The sequence below is a fragment of the Mastigoproctus giganteus genome, chromosome 10, assembly GCF_048544385.1.
Source record: "Mastigoproctus giganteus isolate SK-2022 chromosome 10, ASM4854438v1, whole genome shotgun sequence".
NCBI classification, from domain to species: Eukaryota; Metazoa; Arthropoda; class Arachnida; order Uropygi; family Thelyphonidae; genus Mastigoproctus; species Mastigoproctus giganteus.
Window position 1 is genome coordinate 119,371,072 of NC_143584.1, and position 21,658 is coordinate 119,392,729.

Consider the following 21,658-nt stretch of genomic DNA (forward strand, 5'->3'; position numbering starts at 1 on the left):
TTAAAAAAGTATGAAACTAAACACAGTGACATAAAAATCTTATATGAAATTTATTGGTATAAAAAAAAAAAAACCCTCTGTAGTAGTTGAGCATTAACATTAAAGGTAAAACATATGTTTCAGTACAACTCTGCATATCTTTAACAGTGATTAACAATTGTTAAATTTAAGTTTTCCATATTCTCTGTCTTCAAAACAAAGGATGTGGAACTTTTCCCTCGTTGACTGCTTTGAAGGTTATGTTAGCAGGTAGGTGGCTCATTGAATAAGGTACTAGGGTGGGTTGATTAGCTTGAGGCTGTGTTGTTTGGTCCTAGTTAGACTGATCTTCTGAGCCCAGTGACATCAAGGGTGATCTGGAATGTGCTTTTGTTCTTGGTATCTGGGCTGTCATTGTGAGAAGACTGTGGTAGTCTGCTGAATTGACTGGATCTGTTGAAATATTCTGTAACTGCAGTGGGATACTGTGGTGACCTCTGGTTCTGGGGGAGGTTGCAAATGACAGCTCAGGTACCAAGATCAGGAGAACGTCTCAGGTCATTCTTGATGCTGCTGTGTTCAGGAGAGCAGCCAAACAGCAGGCCCTCAGCCAATCACATAGACTCTGGCACCTTAGCTAGCATCCATTTACTTGCTGATGTAACTTCCAAAGTAGCCAGTGAAAGGTAAGTTTCCATGATTTGTAGATCTACAATTCCAGCACACAAAGGACTTTAGCTATAATGTAGGTACCTTCAATTGTTAAATAATCATTTTGTTAATTACTAATTGAAGGTTTGCAAAGTCATAATGAAACATGAAATTACCCTTAATGTTATGTTCCATTAAGTTTTCCAAAAATAAACTAAGTCATTTAATACAGTTCTTTTTACTGCATTTAAAATATCCCTTCTACAACTACACTAGTGATTACTTTTTGTAATAATTTATAGCAGACTGAAGAAGTACAGAAAGGAGGATCACACAATTTATTACCTCTCTCATTTTATAAAAAAATAAAGATAATGGTTTATTAACAAATAATGGTTCAAATTCTACACATGAATATGAATATTATAAAAAATATATAAATAATATGAAATTTCAATAACATAAAAATTAGCATCTTATAATTAAACATGCTTATTCAACAACTATTAAATCTGAACTAATTATATTAAATATTTTAGTTGGATTTGTAAGCTGCTAAATTTATACATAAGTTTATAATAAGACATTTTTTAATTTTTTATAATTTTCTTATATAAGCAATGATATAAATGGAACAGTAAAATTTTCAACAGTAGTAGAAAAATTTTGAATCAGATTTTAACTCTATCAGCAAATTTACCCCCCCCCCCCCATGTTGGAAAAATCAATCTCCAGCCCACCAATGTGAGCAAAAAAAAAAAAGTTTCTTACAAAGAAATATATCTAATCCTAAACAAAAAAACAATTTTAGTTATAAAGTACTGTATTTGTTTCAGAATTCATTTTATATATTCAATGGATAGCAGTTTCAGAGTTATAGTATGTATATAAAATGCAAGGTTCTTCCCAAAAGTTTCAATACTCTTCTTGCCATGGCAATGCAGACAATAGATGCAATTCTGCCACTAGATAGTGATAATGTATATCTTTATGAGTAGTTTTGTGCGGACCTTGCTGCTATAGCTTACTTCAGTGTTATTTTATATTGAAGTAGGATAACGTTGACTGTTTCCATATTTCTGTTTTTTTACTAAGCAGACAGATTTGAGAGAACAGAAGGTTCTATAGGGTCAAAAGTTATTTAGCATTTATAAAGAAGCCTTCAGTCTTAGAGCATCTGTAGGAGGCTGGCTCACTTAAAGCTCAGGAAAGTGACTCTGTTGTGGATTGATTGCTGCATTATGACAAATCAAATGAAAAAATGCACTCATTTGCACGTCCTTTTCATTGCAATTTAATGTTGTCCCAGTCTCTCCATCCTCTTGTGTTTCTAAAACTGAAGTTTAAACTTTGTGGGAGGAAATTTAATGGCATTTTGGAGATCCAGTGAAAATTGAATGGGACAGCATGCAAGAGATAGAGAAATAAGTTCTAGATGCACTTGTGCGGTAATATACATAGTCCAGAATCACTGGACCTCATAAGGTGGATTACTTTGAGGAAGGAATACCATGGTATAGCTAGCAGCATGTGGATCCTCATCTCACAGTCTGGAAACTTTTGGGTAGCACTGTATGTATATACTTTGAATTTAAAATTTTAACGTTTTTCTTGCTTTGTTCTCAAGTTTTAAATCCTTTTGCTGAAGTTATCCTGCTGCTGAGATTTACTTTCTTTAAATACTTACTTTTTATAATTTCTGCTGTGTTCAGTTGCAAATTATAGAGCACATTAAATTAACATTTCTCTATTAGTGAGTGACTAAGTTAAACTTTCTCTATGTAAGATGATACGGCACACAACATTAATGCTAAGTATGGATGTTCATATGATTGTGAAAACCATGCATGCATGTTTGAGAGTCTATCAATTCCTGTTGGGATAGTTTTATATGGTGTGAATTTCACGATCACTACAAATGTTTGCAGTTTAAGATGCCATATTATACAGAGATATCTGACAACAGTTACTATAGTAGTTCTTGTTGAGTAATATATATATTGTGTATGTAGGACAAACAAATTTTTTGTTGTCATTCATAAACTTTAGTATTCATCAGCTAATTTATATGATATTAGCTGTGTATATGTGTGTACCATCCTATTAAGAGGAACTTTAACATGATCACCTTCTGTGATAAAATTATGACACACACACACATGTACAAAGGCAAAATTATTCTTAACCCTTCTTTCTCCTAATAGAATTATTTTCATATGACAAATAAATTTTAACTATTACTATTAATCTGTCATATAAAACTTGTTAAAAGCTTAAGCGAAAATATAATACACTTTTAAGCTACAAGTATTTTCTGCTAATGTGATAGTTTAAATCCTTAACTTTGCAACTGCAATCTCTTTAAAAAATATTTTGAAACTTATATTGAAAATCACATTAAAATTTTAATCAAACAGATGGCAATAATTTGAGATTGCAGAACATCTGCTGCATTTCGTGTCACCACAGCTGTAAACACATAACCTTTTATATCACTACTGAGAGCACTCAACAAGATAAGGAGCAGAAAATACTCCTTTGTATCACACACATAGAAGCACCTATACTTTGGGTTGCAGCACTAGAGCTTAGAAAAAAGAATAAACTCTTAAAAACAACCAACAATTATTTACATGAGGATGAATTGTGAAAGATTCAAAGGGCATTTCTGGCATTTTCTCTCACTTTTCATAAAATATTGATGAAGTAAAATGTTCTAGTTCAGTAGGGAGTTTTTAAAGATGAGTTCATAAATGAGTGTGTGCTATGCAAGTTTTTCTTTCATTTTGACATTTTACTGTATTTTTTTAATATCTCTTCCTTCTGTGATGTAAGAAGTTAGCTTGGGGGAATATACAACAGGAGATTTACAGAGTGTGTATGTATAATATATACACACAATTTCATACTTTGTTTTCCATCTATGAGAGATCAATTGTAACTTTTGAAATCTTATGGAATTGCTAAAACTGGATAAAATCTTAGTTAATATAGTTTAATCTACCATCCACTCACTCGTGGACACTTCTGCTGGAAATGTGGACTGAATCAGGATTTAAAGTTGCCCAAGGTAATATTAGGAAAGTATTTGAGGGCACATGCATTATGTGGTTTTACTGGCATGTTTAAAATTATTTCTTTGCTGTATATTGAGTGAAACATAGTATTTCCTAGGTTCTATTATCTGGAAAGTGAAAAATTGTTAAAAACACACCTTCTTGATTTCCTTTCTAAGGAAAAAAATATTTACACGTTATACATTAAGAACAGTTTAAGAGATACTTTAAAAACTTACATTACATTAGCTAGATTATAAAAAAGAACCTTCCTTGAAATTCCTTTAATAAAATTTATTCTACATAAGTTGAAATTGACACATAGTCTAATAAAAATATGAAGTCAAATATTTGCATAAATATATTTGTTAAGGGACAAGAAAATGAGATATTGGCAATCTAGCTTAAGAAGTAGCTATTGTGCGTTCATTATGGAGAAAGAGCAAAAGTTAGTGCTGCAATTGTTTCACCAATTATTGGGTAAGGTTTTTCATTGCAGCTTATATATCTTCCTGTTAAGCAATGCTTTATGAAATTGATTTTAAGTTTAGTAAGAATCTGAAATGATGACATCAAATACATAAAAGAAAATTGGAAAACCTGTATTAATACTGATTTTAATAATTAATCAAAAAACAACCTTAATAAAGCAAGCTAAAGCACATTTAATTGGAGATGATCAGATCTTATCATTAAGGTAGTGAACTTTATTTCATAAAAAAAAATGTTACTATCACTTGAGTTTTAAAAAAAATAATAATAACAAAAAAAATAAAAAAAATAATAAAACTGATCGTCAAAATGATATCTGAGACTCGTACCGGGGAGTTACTGCATTTGATATCTGGACCACAAGCTGAACTTCGTTGAACAAGTGACATTAATGTTTATTATTTTTTAAAACTATGCTGCATGTTCTTTATGAAAATAAACATTCATTAAGCTCTAAAACTCTAAATATATATATATATATATATATATACAGCCAGTAGAATATGCTTAACTTCAGTGCTTTATACAACAGACATAGATATCACATGCTTGAGGAGCTATGAAGTCAGTAACAATGCTCTCTTAGTAAAATTTTGTGTATATTCTTTTTTCCATTTGAGTGCCACTCAAGTAGAACAATAGGCACTGAATATTTAAATGATTGCCCTCTATTCTTTACCAGTTCTCTCAGTTTTACTGCTCTATTTTTGAGCTTTTTAATATCTAACAGAAACATGCCAGAAAAACCACTTGATGAAAGACCTGGGAATTTATAAGCTTATCACAAACATTGATACAGATCATCTAATAGAAAGTACTATCAAAGATAAAAGATGTACATTTTAAAGACAAATTCAGAACCTGCTGCACTGATTATTATTTATTTATTTTATTTTTAACTTTTTCTCCTGCCCTGGCTTTCAGTGACCGCAGCTGCAAATAAAATCAGTAGGCAGTTATAGCTGTCAGTTTTTTTTCATCTTTACTTGAATGTAAAAGTCATTGTTTCTTTGACTGTCTCCCCTCTTTTCCCTGATTGACAATACTTTAAACATAGAAATGGCTTCCTCTTGTCTTGCAAAGCAGTTAGTCTTTTCTTTCTTTATTTCTTTCTCTCTCTCTTCTTTCTTTCTTTCTCTCTCTTCTTTCTTTACTTTCCAGAGTATCTGTTAAACAATTCATTAAGTGTAGGCATGATTTTATTCAAATAAACACAGACATACACATGGATTCTAAAATATAGTTGTGAGATTGTCATCAAGTCAGTGAATTTAACCTAACCGAAAAAGCATAAACCAACAGAAATATGAAAACTGATATAATTAATGAATAAACAGGTTTATAATATTACTGCTATAGTTCAGAGCTTATTAAATAATTCTAGCTAATTTATGGCATTTTGAGTATATGAAATTAAGCATGATCTCAGTGTCTTAAAAGTAATGTTTACATTTGTTTAATCAGGTACAAATTTTAAAGCCATGTGTATTAACTAAAGTTAAACAAAAAATTGTGCTCTCAAATTAAAATTAAAAATAATAAAATATATATTTTTTTGCTTCCCTCTGCACTTATGTTATGCCTATAAAGGTAATTGAAATACAGGCTATTTCAAAAGATATGTACAGCTTTTCATTGGCTAACAGATATGTACATAAGTGACAGTGACATTTTCTTGCTGCCCATTATGAAATAACTAAGTTTAATTCTGATTACAAGTTACAGCAGTTCTCCTTAAGTTGGCTACACTATTATTAGAGCTGTAGAAAAGGTGGCTGTGCAGGAAAAGGTACACAGTCTTAGTTAATAGAAACAAAGTTAGATATTTGGGTTCAAAGGGATTTCAGAATAGCATTTGCAAAAAAAGATTTACCTTCTCATTCATCTCTATGTAGGTGGCATGGAAATTTTCATGGAGATAGGCAGTGTGAGCATCTCACATCATTCTAGTCAGCTATATAGGCCAAGCAAAAAAAAAAAAAAAAAAAAAAAACACTGATCATGTGTAGAGGTTTTCAATATTTGCCTGCAGAATTAACGGCACATTTGTGTTACCATGCATGATGACGCATTGAGTTAATATTAGCAGTGACAAATTATGCAGGGAAGAGAGGTTATACATCATCCAAACAAAAAAAAAAATCACACAACTTTCCATCCTCTCTAAACTTCTAATTCTTATTTAAGCTTTTTCAAACTTTTCACTTCCATAACACCAGATGAATGTTTTTACCAATGCTCAAGCACTCCCTGACTGAAAGAAAATTTTTGTACAACATCCTACAGCCATGATTTTTCAAATTAAATTTATATCCTCTTTATGTGTGTTGTCCACAAGAGTAAGGATACCATCAGCATTAGTTTACTCAATTCATTTAAAGCCTTAAATAGTTCAAGTCTCCATACCAAGTGCCTTCTGTGTTCTTGACTAATCTTGTTTGTTTTCTCTTCACCTGTTTCAAAGATCCACATCCTTCCTAAATTGAGGCTTCCAGACCCATATGTGGTACTCAAGATGTGTCGTAACTATTGCCTTATATGATGGGATGATCACCTCCCTACTGGAAAAATTCCTGTGTATTAATGACAAAACTCCACGAGCAGCCTGTGTGCACTGCTCAAAGAACTTAATGTCTAACTGCACAGTTATCCCCAGGACATTTTCGTTCTCTAATACCCTTAGTGTAATACCACACAATTGTATGTTATTCTAGGATTACTGCTACCAACATGCAGTAGTTTGTATTTATCAATGTTAATCTTCAATAGCTTCTTCTCAGCTGATCTGCCCAATTTTTTTAGTTCTTGCTGCAGTAGCATAACCTGATTATTGTCATTAACCATCCTCTGTATCATCTGCAAACTTAAGCATTAAGTGTGATATGATTTTAATAATATCATTAATAAATACTGAGAAACAAAAAACAATGGACCCAGCACTGAACTGTGGGGATAGTGATATGGATGTTATTATTAGCCATATTGTGCAAGGAAGCCTGGGACTTATGCTGCACCAGCCAAAAAAAAATTCCCAGAGAGAGAGAGAGAGAGAGAGAGAGAAGAATGATGATATCCAGCTCAAGCCCATACGCACCAGATACAAGGACAACTTGGGCCAAAATGAACTTATTTCTATACCATAATTATTTAGTATATTTTGACATCAAAGAAGCTGACCCCTGAGAGTCTGCTAATGACATTACCCATTTATAATCACTCTGCCACGCCACCATACCTTTATCCATAGCAGTAACTTGTCCTAATTCCACACTCCTTCAATATGTACAGAAGTCTTATGTGCAAAAGTAGCAAAAGCTTTTCAGAAATCTAAGTATACGATGTCAAAATTATTTTTTTTTTTTTGCATCCAGTTCCTTTGTTACTGTGCCATAGTATCCAATCAGATTGGTCAGACAAGATTTCTCCTTAATAAATCCATTCTGTGACTGCAGTAGAACTGCATTCCTCTAGATAGTCCTCCATTATTTCTTTAACCAGTAACTTCATTATTTTCTCTAGGACAGAAGTCAAGCTTACAGATCTGTAATTACAAAGGGTACTAGGAAAGTTTTGCAATACAGCTTTGTTTATTTAATTTTTTCAAAGTAATTTCCGCTACATTCAATACACCTCTCCATCCTCCGAAACCAATCTTTAAACCAGTTCTGCCAAGTTTCACTAGGGAGTAAAGCACACTCGTTGTCCCAAGCCCGTAGAAGGTCCTCATCACTGGAAAACCGCCTCCCTTTTAGCTTCATTTTCACATGCGGGAACAGTGCAAAGTCGCAGGGAGCAAGGTCTGGACTGTAGGGAGGGTGCTCGAGAAGTTTCAGTCCTGTCGTAGTCAAATATTCGGTGCAGGCTTTGGCGCTGTGAGCTGCAGCATTATCGTGATGGAGGTAACAGGTGTCCATTCTTGACTTTGGCCGCAGGTTCTTCATAGATCCAATGACTTTAGGCAGGCATTGTTCAGTATACCACTTAGCTGTGACTGTCTTCTGCGTGTCCAAAACGACACGTTCCACAATTCCACTCGATTTGAAAAATACAGCTATCATTTTCTTCTTTACAGATCGTCTCGATTTTCTGACAATTACGGGTGTGTCGTCATCATCAAAGACCCAAACTTTGTTTTGAGCCTTGGTCGGCAGATCGTAATAGTACAGCCAAGTCTTGTCACCTGTCACGATGTTGTTCACATACCGAGATTGTCCCTTATCAAAGTTTTTTAACATCTCCCGGCACCAAGTCACACGTCGTGTCATCTACTCTTCAGTCAGTTGGTGCGGCACCCAGAGAGAACAAAGTTTCTTCACGTGCAAATGATCTTGCAGAATCGAACGAATTGCTGGTGCATTTAGGCCCAAAGTATCCTCTATCTGTTGGTAGGTCACTCGCCTGTTTTCGTCAAGCATTTTCCTCACAGCAGTAACGTTTTCCTCCGTAACTGACGTTCGTGGCCTTCCCGGCCTCTCAGAATCCTCCAGAGTGAAATTTCCCCTTTGGAATTCTCTATACCACCTGAATATCGTTGTACGATGTGGACAATCATCATCTAGTGCAAGAGTCATTTCTTCTAAGCACTGGTCTATGGTTAAACCACGCACGAAATTATACCGCAAAACTGTCCTTATCTCATTTCGTGACCACGATGCCATCGCAAGCACTTTACACTCTCACTACTAATGAATAACTGAGCCCATCGACTTGGCGTGGCGGCTACTATGCACGTATGAACATGTCTCAACATGCAGCAACAAGCAGCTTCCTGTGGTTCATTGTTGCGTCATATTGCAAAACTGTCCTAGTACCCTTTGTACTGACTTCGCTCTTTGATGATCCCCTTTGTGAATTAGGGATACATTCAGACATCTCCAGTCCATAGAGACCTCCTCTGAATCCTAAAAAATAAATAAATAAACTATTATAAATTGATCCCACCCAGTTTTAGTGATGTTTACAAGAGTCAACCACCAAAATTGAGATCAATGACATCAATATGCACGTTCTCTGTTTCTGTATTAAAATAGATTCACACAATAATAATAGTAATGAATATATTAAATTTAAACTTTTGAATTTGAAAGCTTAGGCTAAATGGGTGCCAAATAATATTATCATCATTTCAAGTATATAATTCACTGTTTACCCAATAGTGAACTAGGTTAAAAGAATGCTAAAATTAATATCAAAATAATACGAAATAAAATAAGGCTTACAGAAATTCCAAGAAGAACCAATTACTTGTTCCCAGGAAAAAATAATAAAATGCAGCCATACATATTAGTCGTGAAATTATTGAATTTGCAAACAACCTAGTATACAATAGTCTATGGACATGTTATTACAGAAAATTTAGGGATAGTAGATAATTCATAGTTAAGAAATATCTCCTCTAACATGGATATAAATTCAGATTAAGTAGAAAAATCAGTATAGTATCTTTTAAAAGACAAAGACAAACAAAAGATATGCTTTACAAATATAACACATGGATTAACATTATATTTTTGGAAATGCCTAACAAATACTCTGAGATGTATTCAAAATTACGTCATTCCTTATAGAAGTCATTTAACTTAGTGCATATTAAAAAGCAATTACATGACTTGCATAAAAACTTCAATATTTACTCCAGTGGACAAGACAGCTAATAATTACACATTCATATGTAAAAATTTTTATATCAACATAAAACAAAAAAACAAAACCCTGCATTTTAATGATATATACTCATTGATCACTGAATTATGATCACCCTATCCATAATGGACTGTGCCGCATAAACTCAGTGATAAAGTAGCAGTTATGGTACATAGTTTGTTTGTTGTTTGGTTTTTAGGAGCATTAGCAACTAAGGCCATATTGCTCCGGGATATGCGGTGGTCATTCCCTGACCTTTCCGCACCCTCCAATATTTGGTGGTGATGGGCTCGAACCCCGGTCTAATCAAGAAGCGTGTGCTACGCACTGCTGCTCCTTCCCACCTGGCTACGGAGGCACTGTATGGTACATAGTAAAGATATCACAGTTTCAAAAGGGTAGAATTATGGGAGCTGATGCATCAGGTGCTTCCATATTGGAAACAGCAGGTCAATTGCTCGTAGCCCATGGTAGCTATGGTGTTGAATGTATCAAACCAACTCACATTGACAGAACTGTAAAGGATTGCACAAGGTGGATGGTCATGATGAGCAGAAGGTGCAGCACACTCTACAGGCTCAATGGCTGGTCACAGTGCAACAGGTGACATTGCAATACCATATGGGGAATGCAAGAGCATTATCCCAAATGACTATAAGATACCTTCTCCTCACTGGTAATCAGCATTGATGGCAAATGCTGTGGTGTCAAGAACATGCTGGTTGGACACTGGAGGACTGGAAACAAGTGTGCTAGTAGGATGAGTCCAAATACCTGGTACAACATACCAATGGATGCCTTTGTGTGTGGTGCAAGCAACACAAGTCCATGGACTCATCATGTATGGTGCCCACTATCCATGTAGGTGATGGTGGTTGCTTATTATGGAGTATGTTTTGCTGGCAAGAACTACGAGCCATGGTGTGGATAAACCAATGTTTTGCTGGTGAGGTCTGCTAGTAGTTCGGAGACTGTGTCCATCCTGTCATGTTGCATTTTTTTCATGTACAGAAATGGGATCTTCCAAGGTGATAATGCACCATGTCATTGGGCCCACACTGTGCACAAGTGGTTCGAGGAACACAGTGAAGATATCCATCTTGATTGGCCTCCAAATATGCCTGACCACAATCCACTTTGAATACCTGTGGCATATTTCTGAATGGGAAGTGAAGCATATGGACATGTGCAACAGTCATCTATTCCAAAACTATCGTGAAGTATTCCAAAACTACAGCCATGCTGCATGCAAGGCAGCATGGCTGTAGATGCCTACGGACATCTTCAGACGTCTAGTGGAGTCATTGTCTAGCAAAATAAGTAAGGTGGCTGTTATCAGCGCAGATGGTGTCCCAACATGGTATTAGATAGGTGGTCATAACTCAGTGTATATAAAATGATTTCAACTTTGTCTAATGTTATCACAAAAAACTTATAGCATTGAATAAAAAATTGAAATTAAATAATAATTATAAATTTTCTTATGTATACTTTATTCCAAAGTTTCACAAATCACTGGTGAGTTTCAGATTTATTATATCATGCAGAGATAGCTATCCTAGACTGCCTACAAAAACCTTTCAGCTGAAACCCGTTAGAGCAAATAGCAGAATCATAGTTAATAATCAACCAGTCGTAAATGCTCTATAAGATAATTATATTAACCATATCCAAACCTTTTACCTTCAATGTCTCTTCACCAACATTAATCTCCAAAATTTAAAACTAGTTTTTAACAGCATCCACAATAAATATAAACAGATTATTGGCTGCAATTCTGCCCAGACATGATAGGAGGGAGTATATAACGTGAGCCTTATTGATTAATTCAGCCATGTAGAGATTGTGCAAGGCTTATAGGGTAGAATTTTTCTCAGTGTGGTCTATGCTTGTTCACAGGAGAGACTGCTTCTACAGTGATGGGAGACACGTAAATAGAAAAGGCACAAGAATATTTGCTGATGCTATTGAGGCAGTGTTAGGCGGGTCGGAAAACTGCTAGATTGGGGGGGATACTAGGACTAATAGATTAACAGTAGCCATTGGCAGAGGTGACAGTGATTCTTGCACTGCTTCTACTGGAATGAGCAGCAGGCTGGAAAATAAGATGCAGGATATTTCAGAGACTGCTGGGAGTCATTGGGGTACAAGTAAAAACATGGGTTGTGTTAGGGTAGCTAAGAAAAAGAACAGGTGCATGTATATTTGTGTGTACACCAATGCTAGGAGTTTGGTAAATAAATTTGATGAATTTGAGGTATTGCTCAAAGCATCAAAGGCGGATATTGTTGAGATATCAGAGACGTGGTGTCACACATATATAAGTAATGCAGAACTGGAATTTGGGGAGTACAACGTCTACAGACAGGATAGGAAGGGAGGAGGAGGAGGGGTTATGCTATTAGTTAAGAAACACATAAAATCCAAGGAAGTGAAGCCAGTGTCGAGTCAGTTTGGTGTGACATAAGCAGTAGGAGAAGGAGTGTGGTATAGGCCTAATGACTCTGATGAGTATAATGAGAAACTGTACAGGGAAATAGAGTGGGCCAGTAAATCAGAGAGTCTTATAACGGGGGATTTTAATTTCCCAGATATTGACTGGAATTTGTAGGTTGGTCACTAATACACTAGCAAGGCTTTTGTGGATTTATTGGATAATTGTTTTCTATAGAAGCATGTTCAGGAGGCAACTAGAGGGAGCAATACTCTTGATCTGATTATCAGTAGTGATTCTTCATGCATTAAGAATCTGCAGATACAGGAACCACTAGGTGGCAGTGATCACAGTGTGCTGAGGTGGGATTTACTCAAGGAGGTAACTACCATCAGGGGTAAAGGGAAGGGTTATTGCTTTCGTAAAGGCAACTACGATGGTCTGAGACAGTATTTAAATTTTATACAGTGGAACCAACTGATGATGATGTTACCAACAGCAAACTCAAAATGGGAAGCATTCAAAGAACTTATATTGGAAGCTACTAGGCTTTACATACCAACTAAGAAATATTGTTCAGGGTTCAGGCCTAAATGGATGTCAGATGAACTAATGAGACATATGGCAGAGAAGAAAAATGCATGGGATACATATAAATTAACATGTGACACAGAAGCCTATGATAGATATAAGTTGATCTGTAACCAAGTTACAAAGGAGGTTAGGCAGGCGAAGGCAGATTACGAGAAATCTTTGGCAAGGGATGCAAAGAAAAACAGCAAGGAGTTCTTTACTTATGTAAACTCTAGAAGGAAGGGGATGAATCAGATTGGTCCACTTGATATCGATGGTTCGACTGTTCATGATCCTGCTCAGGTAGCTAACAAACTAAATCAATATTTTGCATCTACATTCACACATGAGGAGTTATTCAGGAAGGGGAATGCCATAGATGTAGTAAACACTGGCAGAATAGATGATCTTATAATAATTGAGAGTAAAGTGGAGGAGAAATTGTTGAAGATAAATACAAGAAAGGCACCTGGGGTGGATGGGATCTATCCAGTTATATTAACGGAGGCAGCAAAGGAAGTAAGCAATCCGTTAGCCATAATTATGAGAGCTTCCTTGGACTCAGGGAGGTACCCACAAACTGGAGATGTTCAAATGTAACCCCAATTCACAAAGGAGGATCAAAGGCTGACACAAGTAATTATAGGCTTTTTTTTTTTAATCTCTGTTCAAGGAAAATTAATGGAGGCACTGGTTAAAGAAGCACTGCAGGATCATCTAGACAGGACTTCAGTTATAGCTCAGACACAGCATGGTTTTGTTAAGGGAAAGTCTTGACTGACCAATTTGATTGGATACTATGATGTAGTCACAAAAGAATTGGATGCAGGGAATAACTTTGATACTGTTGCACATGGAAGACTGCTGCACAAATTGGAGCAGTGTGGTATTGGAGGCAAATTGCTGCTATGGATAAAGGCATGGTTGAGTGGCAGAAGACAGAGTGGTAATTAATGGACACTGCTCATCGTGGACTAATGTTATTAGTGGAGTTCCTCAGGATTCAGTGTTGGGTCCATTGTTGTTTTCTGTATTTATAAATAATATTGATGATGGTATATCAAGCTTAATGTCCAAGTTTGCAGACGATACAAAGGTTTGCAGGGTTGTTAAGGACGCTACTGATGCTATGCTGCTGCAACAGGATCTGGAAAGGTTGAGCAGATGGGCTGAGAGGTGGCAAATGAAGTTTAACATTGACAAATGTAAAGTACTACATATGGGAAACAGTAACCCCAGATCAACGTATCAACTCTGTGGTACTACGCTGACAGTGGTAGAGAATGAAAAGGACCTGGGGGCAATTGTGCAGGCAGATATGACGTTCTCTGAGCAGTGCAGATGGGCTGCAAGAGTAGCTCATGGTGTCTTATCAATGATATACAGGATTTTTTTCTTGCAGGGATAGGGAGGTGATTATTCCCTTGTATAAGGCAATGGTCAGGCCGCACCTTGAGTACTGTATACAGGTCTGGAGGCCTCATTTCAAGAAGGATGTAGAGGCTGCTGGAACGAGTACAGAGAAGGGCAACAAGGTTAGTGAACGGAACGAAGGGTTGCTCTTATGAAGAAAGGCTTAAGTTTTGCAAATTACAGTGTCTGGAGACTAGGCACCGGCGAGGTGATCTGATAGAGGTGTACAAAGCCTTGAATGGTTTGAGCATGCTCAATGCTGATGGGATATTGCCTCTTGCTCAGAATAATCACCTAAGAGGGCATAAATTCAAATTGAGGAAAGACAGATGTAGGATAGATGAGCGGAAATTTGCCTTTAGCCAGCGGGTAGTTGGTTGTTGGAACAGACTTCCATTCCTTGTTGTGGAAGTTGATAGCCTAAATAAATTGAAGGCTCAGCTGGACAGGTATTTTGAACAAATGGAGGGGTGAAGTGGAAGGTTTTTGTTTTTTTGTTTTTTTTTTGGCTGATGCTGCATAAGCTTGCTTTCTTGCATCATATGTCTCTGCTAATGACTGTTTCTTCAGCAGAATGCTAGAGACAAAAAGAAAGAGTAATACTCTTGATCTGGTTATCTGCAGGTAAAAGAACCAATAGGTGGCAGTGATCACATTGTACTGATGTGGGATTTACTTAAGGATGTAACTACCATTAATGGTAAGAGAAAGGAGTTTTGGCTTCATAAAGGTGATTACAAGGGTCTCAGACAGTTTTTAATTTCTATACAGTAGGATCAACTGATGATGTGACCATCAGCAAATTCTAAATGGGAGGCATTCAAGGAAATAATCATAAAAGTCATCAGGCTTTCCACTCCAAAGAAAAAAAACACTGTTCAAGACTTACACATAAATGGATGTCACATGAACTAATGAGATTTATTATATTCTGGCAGAGAAGTAAAATGTATGGGATGCATATAAATTATCAGGTGACACAGGATCCTGTGGTAGATATAAAAAATTATCAAGTGACACAGGATCCTGTGGTAGTTATAAAAATTATCAGGTGACACAGGTCCTGTGGTAGATATAAACTAGTCTGTAATCAATCACAAAGGAGGTTAGGCAAGCCAAGGCAGATTATAAGAAATCTTTAGTAATTCCGGAGTAACGTACCATGAGGTAGTACCCTGAAGATAGTGGAAAATGATAAATAAACCTGGGTGTAATTAAGCAGTTGGATATGACGTTCTCTGAACAGTGCCGACAGGCTGCCAGGACTGCTCATGGAGTTTTGTCAATGATATGGAGGAATTTTGCTAGTAGGGATAAGGAGGTGATTATTCCATTGTATAAGGCAATTGTTAGGCCACACATTGAGTACTGCACACAGGTCCGGAGGCCCCATTTCAGGAAGGATATAGTGCTGCTTGAATGGGTACAGAGAAGGGCAATGAGATTGGTGAGAGGAATAAAAGGGTGCTCTTAGCAAGAAAGGCTCAAATTCTGCAAATTGCAGCATCAGGAGACTAGGCAACTGCAAGACAATATGAATGAGCTGTTTAAGGTTTTGAATATAATGAGCAAGCTGAAAGCTGTTGGGATTCTTCCTCTTGTCAGACTACTCACACGAGGGAGCATTAATTCAAATTTAGGAAGGATGGTTGCAGAATAGATGTGCAGAAGTTTGCTTTTATGACATTATTAACTTATGTATATTCCACAACTTTGTTTCTGATGGAGCAACAATTTACCAGCGAATGAAAAGAATAGCAATGGATAGTCCTACTTACTGCATTATTATGAATAATGTGTTTTAAATTGTACACTGGTATGCAAAACTTAAGGACCAACACCATTTCTAAAGGTTACAACCACAAAATCAAACGAAACAGCCTGTGGCGATTTGCATAACTGTGGTTATTCAGTAGAAAGCAGGTGCACATGCAGAAATTTGAACTGTGATGAGAGGGCTGACATAAATAGATAAAATCAGCAGTTATGTGCAAATTACCAAATGGTGAGCACGATTGTTATAGACGTTTGATTGGTTTCAATACAGTACTACAGACAACGAAATGGCCAGTAGACAACATCTGGATGACTATACCCGGAGTCGAATAATTGGGAAGGTCGAAGTGCGAGGGAGTGTGGCTGCAGAGTTCGGTATTGACCATAACATCGTCTCATGTGTGTGGTTGGCCTTCAGAATGACAGGGGATGGACGTGATATGAGAAGGTTTTTTTTTTTTTTTTGGTCTGTCTAATGTTGTATAAGCTTGCTTTTTTGCATCATTTGCTACTACTAATGCTATTACTAAAATACTGATTAATAGCTATTTTATTCTGCCCTTTGCTATGTTGTATCACGCATGAACCTTAACTTGACAGTGACGCTGTGGTAGTCTTTGTACAGATGCGCCAGGTGTACTGATGCATCTGCACGAAGCTACACTTGATGTAAATGACTGACGGTGATAGACAATGACTTTGTGCGATCTTCGATTTATTCAAGTATTACAACCAGTGCCGTAATGAGGCAAGTGCACAGGCACATAGTATATAATGTGTACTATGTGCCTGTGCACTTGTACATATTAATGTATGTATGGTGGCACCTAGACTTAAAGTCCATCTCCACCGTATGATCAGTATCAAGTAGAACATCTACCAATAAAAAAAGAGCCACTCTGCCACCGGGAGAGTAAATGGCAAATTTGCAATAGCTTCTTGCTGCCCATCCCTAGAGTCAACTTTTCCTGTCTGTGCACAATGCATGAACTCCATCTCCATTGGATGAAGTGCAATACTGGTAGGTGTCACCTTCCCTGCATCCTGGCTAAAAAAAAATTTACCCAGACTTATACAAGCAGTTAGGAGTAAATACCGCATCACCAATTCATGATGCCAGCAAACAAAAAAATAAAAACAAAAAAAATAAAAAATAAATAAAAAAATCTAGGCTGACTTAGCAATTAAGTTGGTACGAAAAGCCTAGTAGCTTCCAAGATTAATTCTTTGAATGCTTCCCATTTTGAATTTGGTGTTGGTAACACCATTAGTTGGTTGCACCGTATAGAATTTAAATACTGTCTCAATCCATCGTAGTCGCCTTTACGAAAGCAAAAACCCTTCCCTTTACCCTTGATGGTAGTTACCTCTTTGAGTAAATCCCACTTCAGCACACTGTGATCACTGCCACCTAGTGGTTCCTTTATCTGCAGATTCTTTATGCATGAGGAATCACTACTGATAATTAGATCACGAGTATTACTCCCTCTAGTTGCCTCCCAAACATGCTTCTATAGAAAACAATCATCCAATAAATCCAAAAAAGCCTAGTGTGTGAGTGACCAACCCACAAATTCCAGTTAATATCTGGGAAATTAAAATCCTCTATTTTAAGACATTCCGATTTACTGGCCTACTCTATTTCTCTGTACAGTGGTTTATTATACTTATGAGAGTCATTAGGCCTATAACACACTCCTACTCAATTTTTCTTTCCCAGTTCTTATGTCACACCAAACTGACTCGACACTGCATTGTCCACCAACATCAATTGGATGCACTTCCTTAGATTTTATGGGTTTCTTAACTAACAGCATAATCCCTTCTCCCTTTCTGTCCTGTCTATCCTTTCTGTACACATTGTACTCCCCAAATTCCAGTTTTGCACTGCTTTTGTCTGTGTGATACCATGTCTCTGATATCCCAACAATATCTGCCTTTGATGTCTTGACTAGAACTTCAAGCTCATCGAATTTATTAACTATACTCCTAGCATCGGTGTACATGTAAGTATACATGCACCTGTTTCTACTCTTAGTTACCCTAACACAGCTCATGTATTTAGCATTAGCATTAGTAGAGGCATATGATGCAAGAAAGCAAGCTTATTCAGCATCAGCCAAAAAAAAAACACCACTCCCATTTCACCCCTCCGTTCGTTCGAAATACCTGTCCAGTTGAGCCTTAAATTTGTTTAGGCTATCAACTTCAACAACAAGAGATGGAAGTCGGTTCCACCAACGAACTACCCGCGGGCCAAAGGCAAATTTCCGCACATCTATCCGACATCCGTCCTTCCTCAATTTGAATTTATGCCCTCTGAGGTGATTATTCTGAGCAAGATGAAGAATCCCATTGGCATTGAGCATGCCCAAACCATTCAAAGCCTTATACACCTCTATCAGATCACCTCGCCGGTGCCTAGTCTCCAGACTCTGTAATCCGTGTATTTATTTGTTACACTGACTGCCAGCAGTCCTGGAAATCCCCATTGCCTTTCTTTCCAGCTGCTCAATTGCATTTCAATAGAAGTAGAGCTGCTCAATTGCATTTCAAGCTGCTCAATTGCATTTCAAGAATCACTTTTACCTGTGCCAGCGGCTACTGGTAATCTATTAGTCCATGTATCCCCCCAAGCTAGCAGTTTTCTGAGCCATCTAACTCTGCCTCGATAGCATCAGCAAATATTCTTGCACCCTTTCTATTTAAGTGTATCCCATCCCTGTAGAAGCAGTCTCTCCTGTTAACAAGCACAGACCAGGCTGAGAAAAATTCTACCCCTTGAGCCTTGTACAATCTCTCCAGGGCCGAATTGATCGACAAGGCTCTCATCATATACTCCCGCCTATCGTGTTTAGGCAGAATTGCAGACACTTTCAAATTCAACCCTAACTCACAGGTTTTTTTCAGCATTGACTTGTACTTGTTAAGTAATTCCGCTGGTCTCCTACTTTTAATATCATTAGTGCCAATGTGTACAACAATATCACTCTTTGTGCCCTTAAAAGATGATATCTGCTCTACAAGGTCATCAACCTTTGCCCCTGGCAGACATACCCTGGTCCTGTTCCATCAATCCTTTTTGCACAATATGTTCCCCGTTTCCCTGACAATAGAGTCACCTACAACAACTAGTTCCTTTGGGACAAGGGCATTTTCCCTTGGGGTTTGCTGCTGTGTTGCTTGATGTTCAAGTGCAAGCTCTGGCATTGATGTGGGCAGTTGTGAGCTTGATGGGCCCCTCAATTTAAATCCTTCGAGGGCATCCACCCTGTCCTCCTTCTCTAAAAATGTTGCTTTTAAGGAACATCCTTAGAGGTGTTTCTTTATGGGAAGAAGTAATTTGCTTGTTCCTTTTGGAATCAGTAAGTTTTGTTTTTATTTCTATAAGTTTATTTTGATTTGAAGCCTTTATTATTTTGGCATTTCTGTAACTGCTATTTCATTTTATGTTATTTGATATTAATATCAATTTTAGCATTCTTTTAATCTGGTTCTCTGTTGCTTTCAGCAGTGAAATATAGACTTGCAATAATTATAATAATATTCTGCACCCATTTTTGGTCTAACATTCAATTTCAAAATACTTAATATACTTTATTTATATATTGATTACTATCATTACTTGAGTATATTTTATTACAGAGACAAAGGGTCTGCATATTGATGTCCTTCCTCTCAATTTTGGTGGTTGATCCTTGAAAAATGCCACTAAAATTGGGCGGCATACTACAATATACTTTCATTATTTATTTAATAATTTTTAAAATTTTGTGTAATCTGTAAATCCCAATGATATTAATGCTGAGATATAATTTTCTGATAATCTAACATATACTTACTCAACTCTATATCTTTAATAAGTTTTCATAAATATCGTCGTAATTGTACTTTTCATGCAATCTTCTATGTACTTGCTGCACTACATAATCATTATGGTTTTGAGGCTTATTTGCTTCGGCAGTTAAACCTTGATTTAAGTTTTAAATGTGTTTAAGTCTTTCATCAGTTAAAACTCTAGTCCATAAATTACTTTCCATTTCTTTCAATAATAATGCCTAAATATTTTTTCAGGCAAAAACAGCTACTCACTTTAAAGATGAAATGACTACTGCGCAAATTGGAAAAGACATTTATTATTACAGTTTAATAACAAGTTAATTAATGTGTGCAGTGCTTTATGTCTCAGGCATGTTCGTTTTATTTATATTTTTCTTAAGTGATTTTTTTCGTTTTCTGTGATTAATAGAAATGAAAAGTAAATATAGTTTATCTCCATTCCAATTATTACTAAGATTATAACACTTCATAGGACACTTAATAAAACTCTATAGGTTTACATTCTCTAAACTTAGCCATTGAATTTAATTGCAACTGTATAATATTTATTACTCTTCTTCTGTATTACATTTTTTTTTTTTAAGTCTCTTTTCTCTGTGTTTAACATCACATTCACAATTCGTACATGACAATACAACATGCAAAGCATGCATGTACTGTCTAAAGTATAACATAATATACTGCATTAAAACTACATTTAATCCATGAATTACTCTTTTCCATACAGTTTGTATGTATAGCAGTAGCATTAACAAGGGCACATGATGCAAGAAAGCAAGCTTATATAGCATCAGCCAAAAAAAAAAAAAAAAACCCTTATTGCTCAAAACATCAAAGGCAGATATTGTTGGGATATCAGAGACGTGGTGTCACACAGATATAAGGGATGCAGAACTGCAGTTTGGGGAGTACAATGTCTACAGAAAGGATAGACAGGATAGGAAGGGGGGAGGGGTTATGCTATTAGTTAAGAAACACATAAAAACCAAGGAAGTGAAGCCAGTCGACATCGCTGGACAGTGCAGTGTTGAGTCAGTTTGGTGTGACATAAGCATTGGGAGATCAAAATTGAGAGTAGGAGTGTGCTATAGGCCTAATGACTCTGATAAGTATAATTAGAAACTGTTCAGGGAAATAGAGTGGGCCAGTAAATCATAGAATCTTATAATGGGGGATTTTAATTTCCCAGATATTGACTGGAATTTGGGGGCTGGTTACTCACACACTAGCAGGGCTTTTGTGGATTTATTGGATGATTGTTTTCTACATCAGCATGTTCGGGAGGCAACTAGAGGGAGTAATACTCTTGATTTGATTATCAGCAGTGATTCTTCATGCATTAAGAATCTGCAGATAAACGAACCACTAGGTGGCAGTGATCACAGTGTGCTGAAGTGGGATTTACTCAAAGAGGTAACTACCATTAGGGGTTAAGGGAAGGGTTATTGCTTCCGTAAAGGCAACTACGATGGACTGAGACAGTATTTAAATTCTATACAGTGGGACCAACTGATGATGTTACCAACAGCAAATACAAAATGGGAAACATTCAAAGAAATTATCTTGGAAGCTACAAGGCTTTACATACCAACTGAGAAATATTGTTCAAGGTTTAGGCCTAAATGGATGTCAGATGAACTAATGAAACATATGGCAGAGAAGAAAAACGCATGGTATACATCTAAATTAACATGTGACACAGAAGCCTATGATAGATATAAGTTGATCTGTAACCAAGTTACAAAGGAGGTTAGGCAGGCGAAGGCAGATTACGAGAAATCTTTGGCAAAGGATGCAAAGA

General features: G+C 36.5%; 1 protein-coding gene across 1 annotated transcript in view; it reads right to left on the minus strand.

Annotated features, from left to right (window-relative positions):
* Positions 1 to 5,292: 5,292 nt before the first annotated feature.
* Positions 5,293 to 21,658, minus strand: part of LOC150079255 (calmodulin-binding transcription activator 1-like) — a 927,385-nt gene continuing 911,019 nt past the window's right edge. The window contains exon 28 of the mRNA XM_090383006.1: positions 5,293 to 5,344. The gene's annotated coding sequence lies outside the window, so the exon portion shown is untranslated. The remainder of the gene's footprint in view (positions 5,345 to 21,658) is intronic.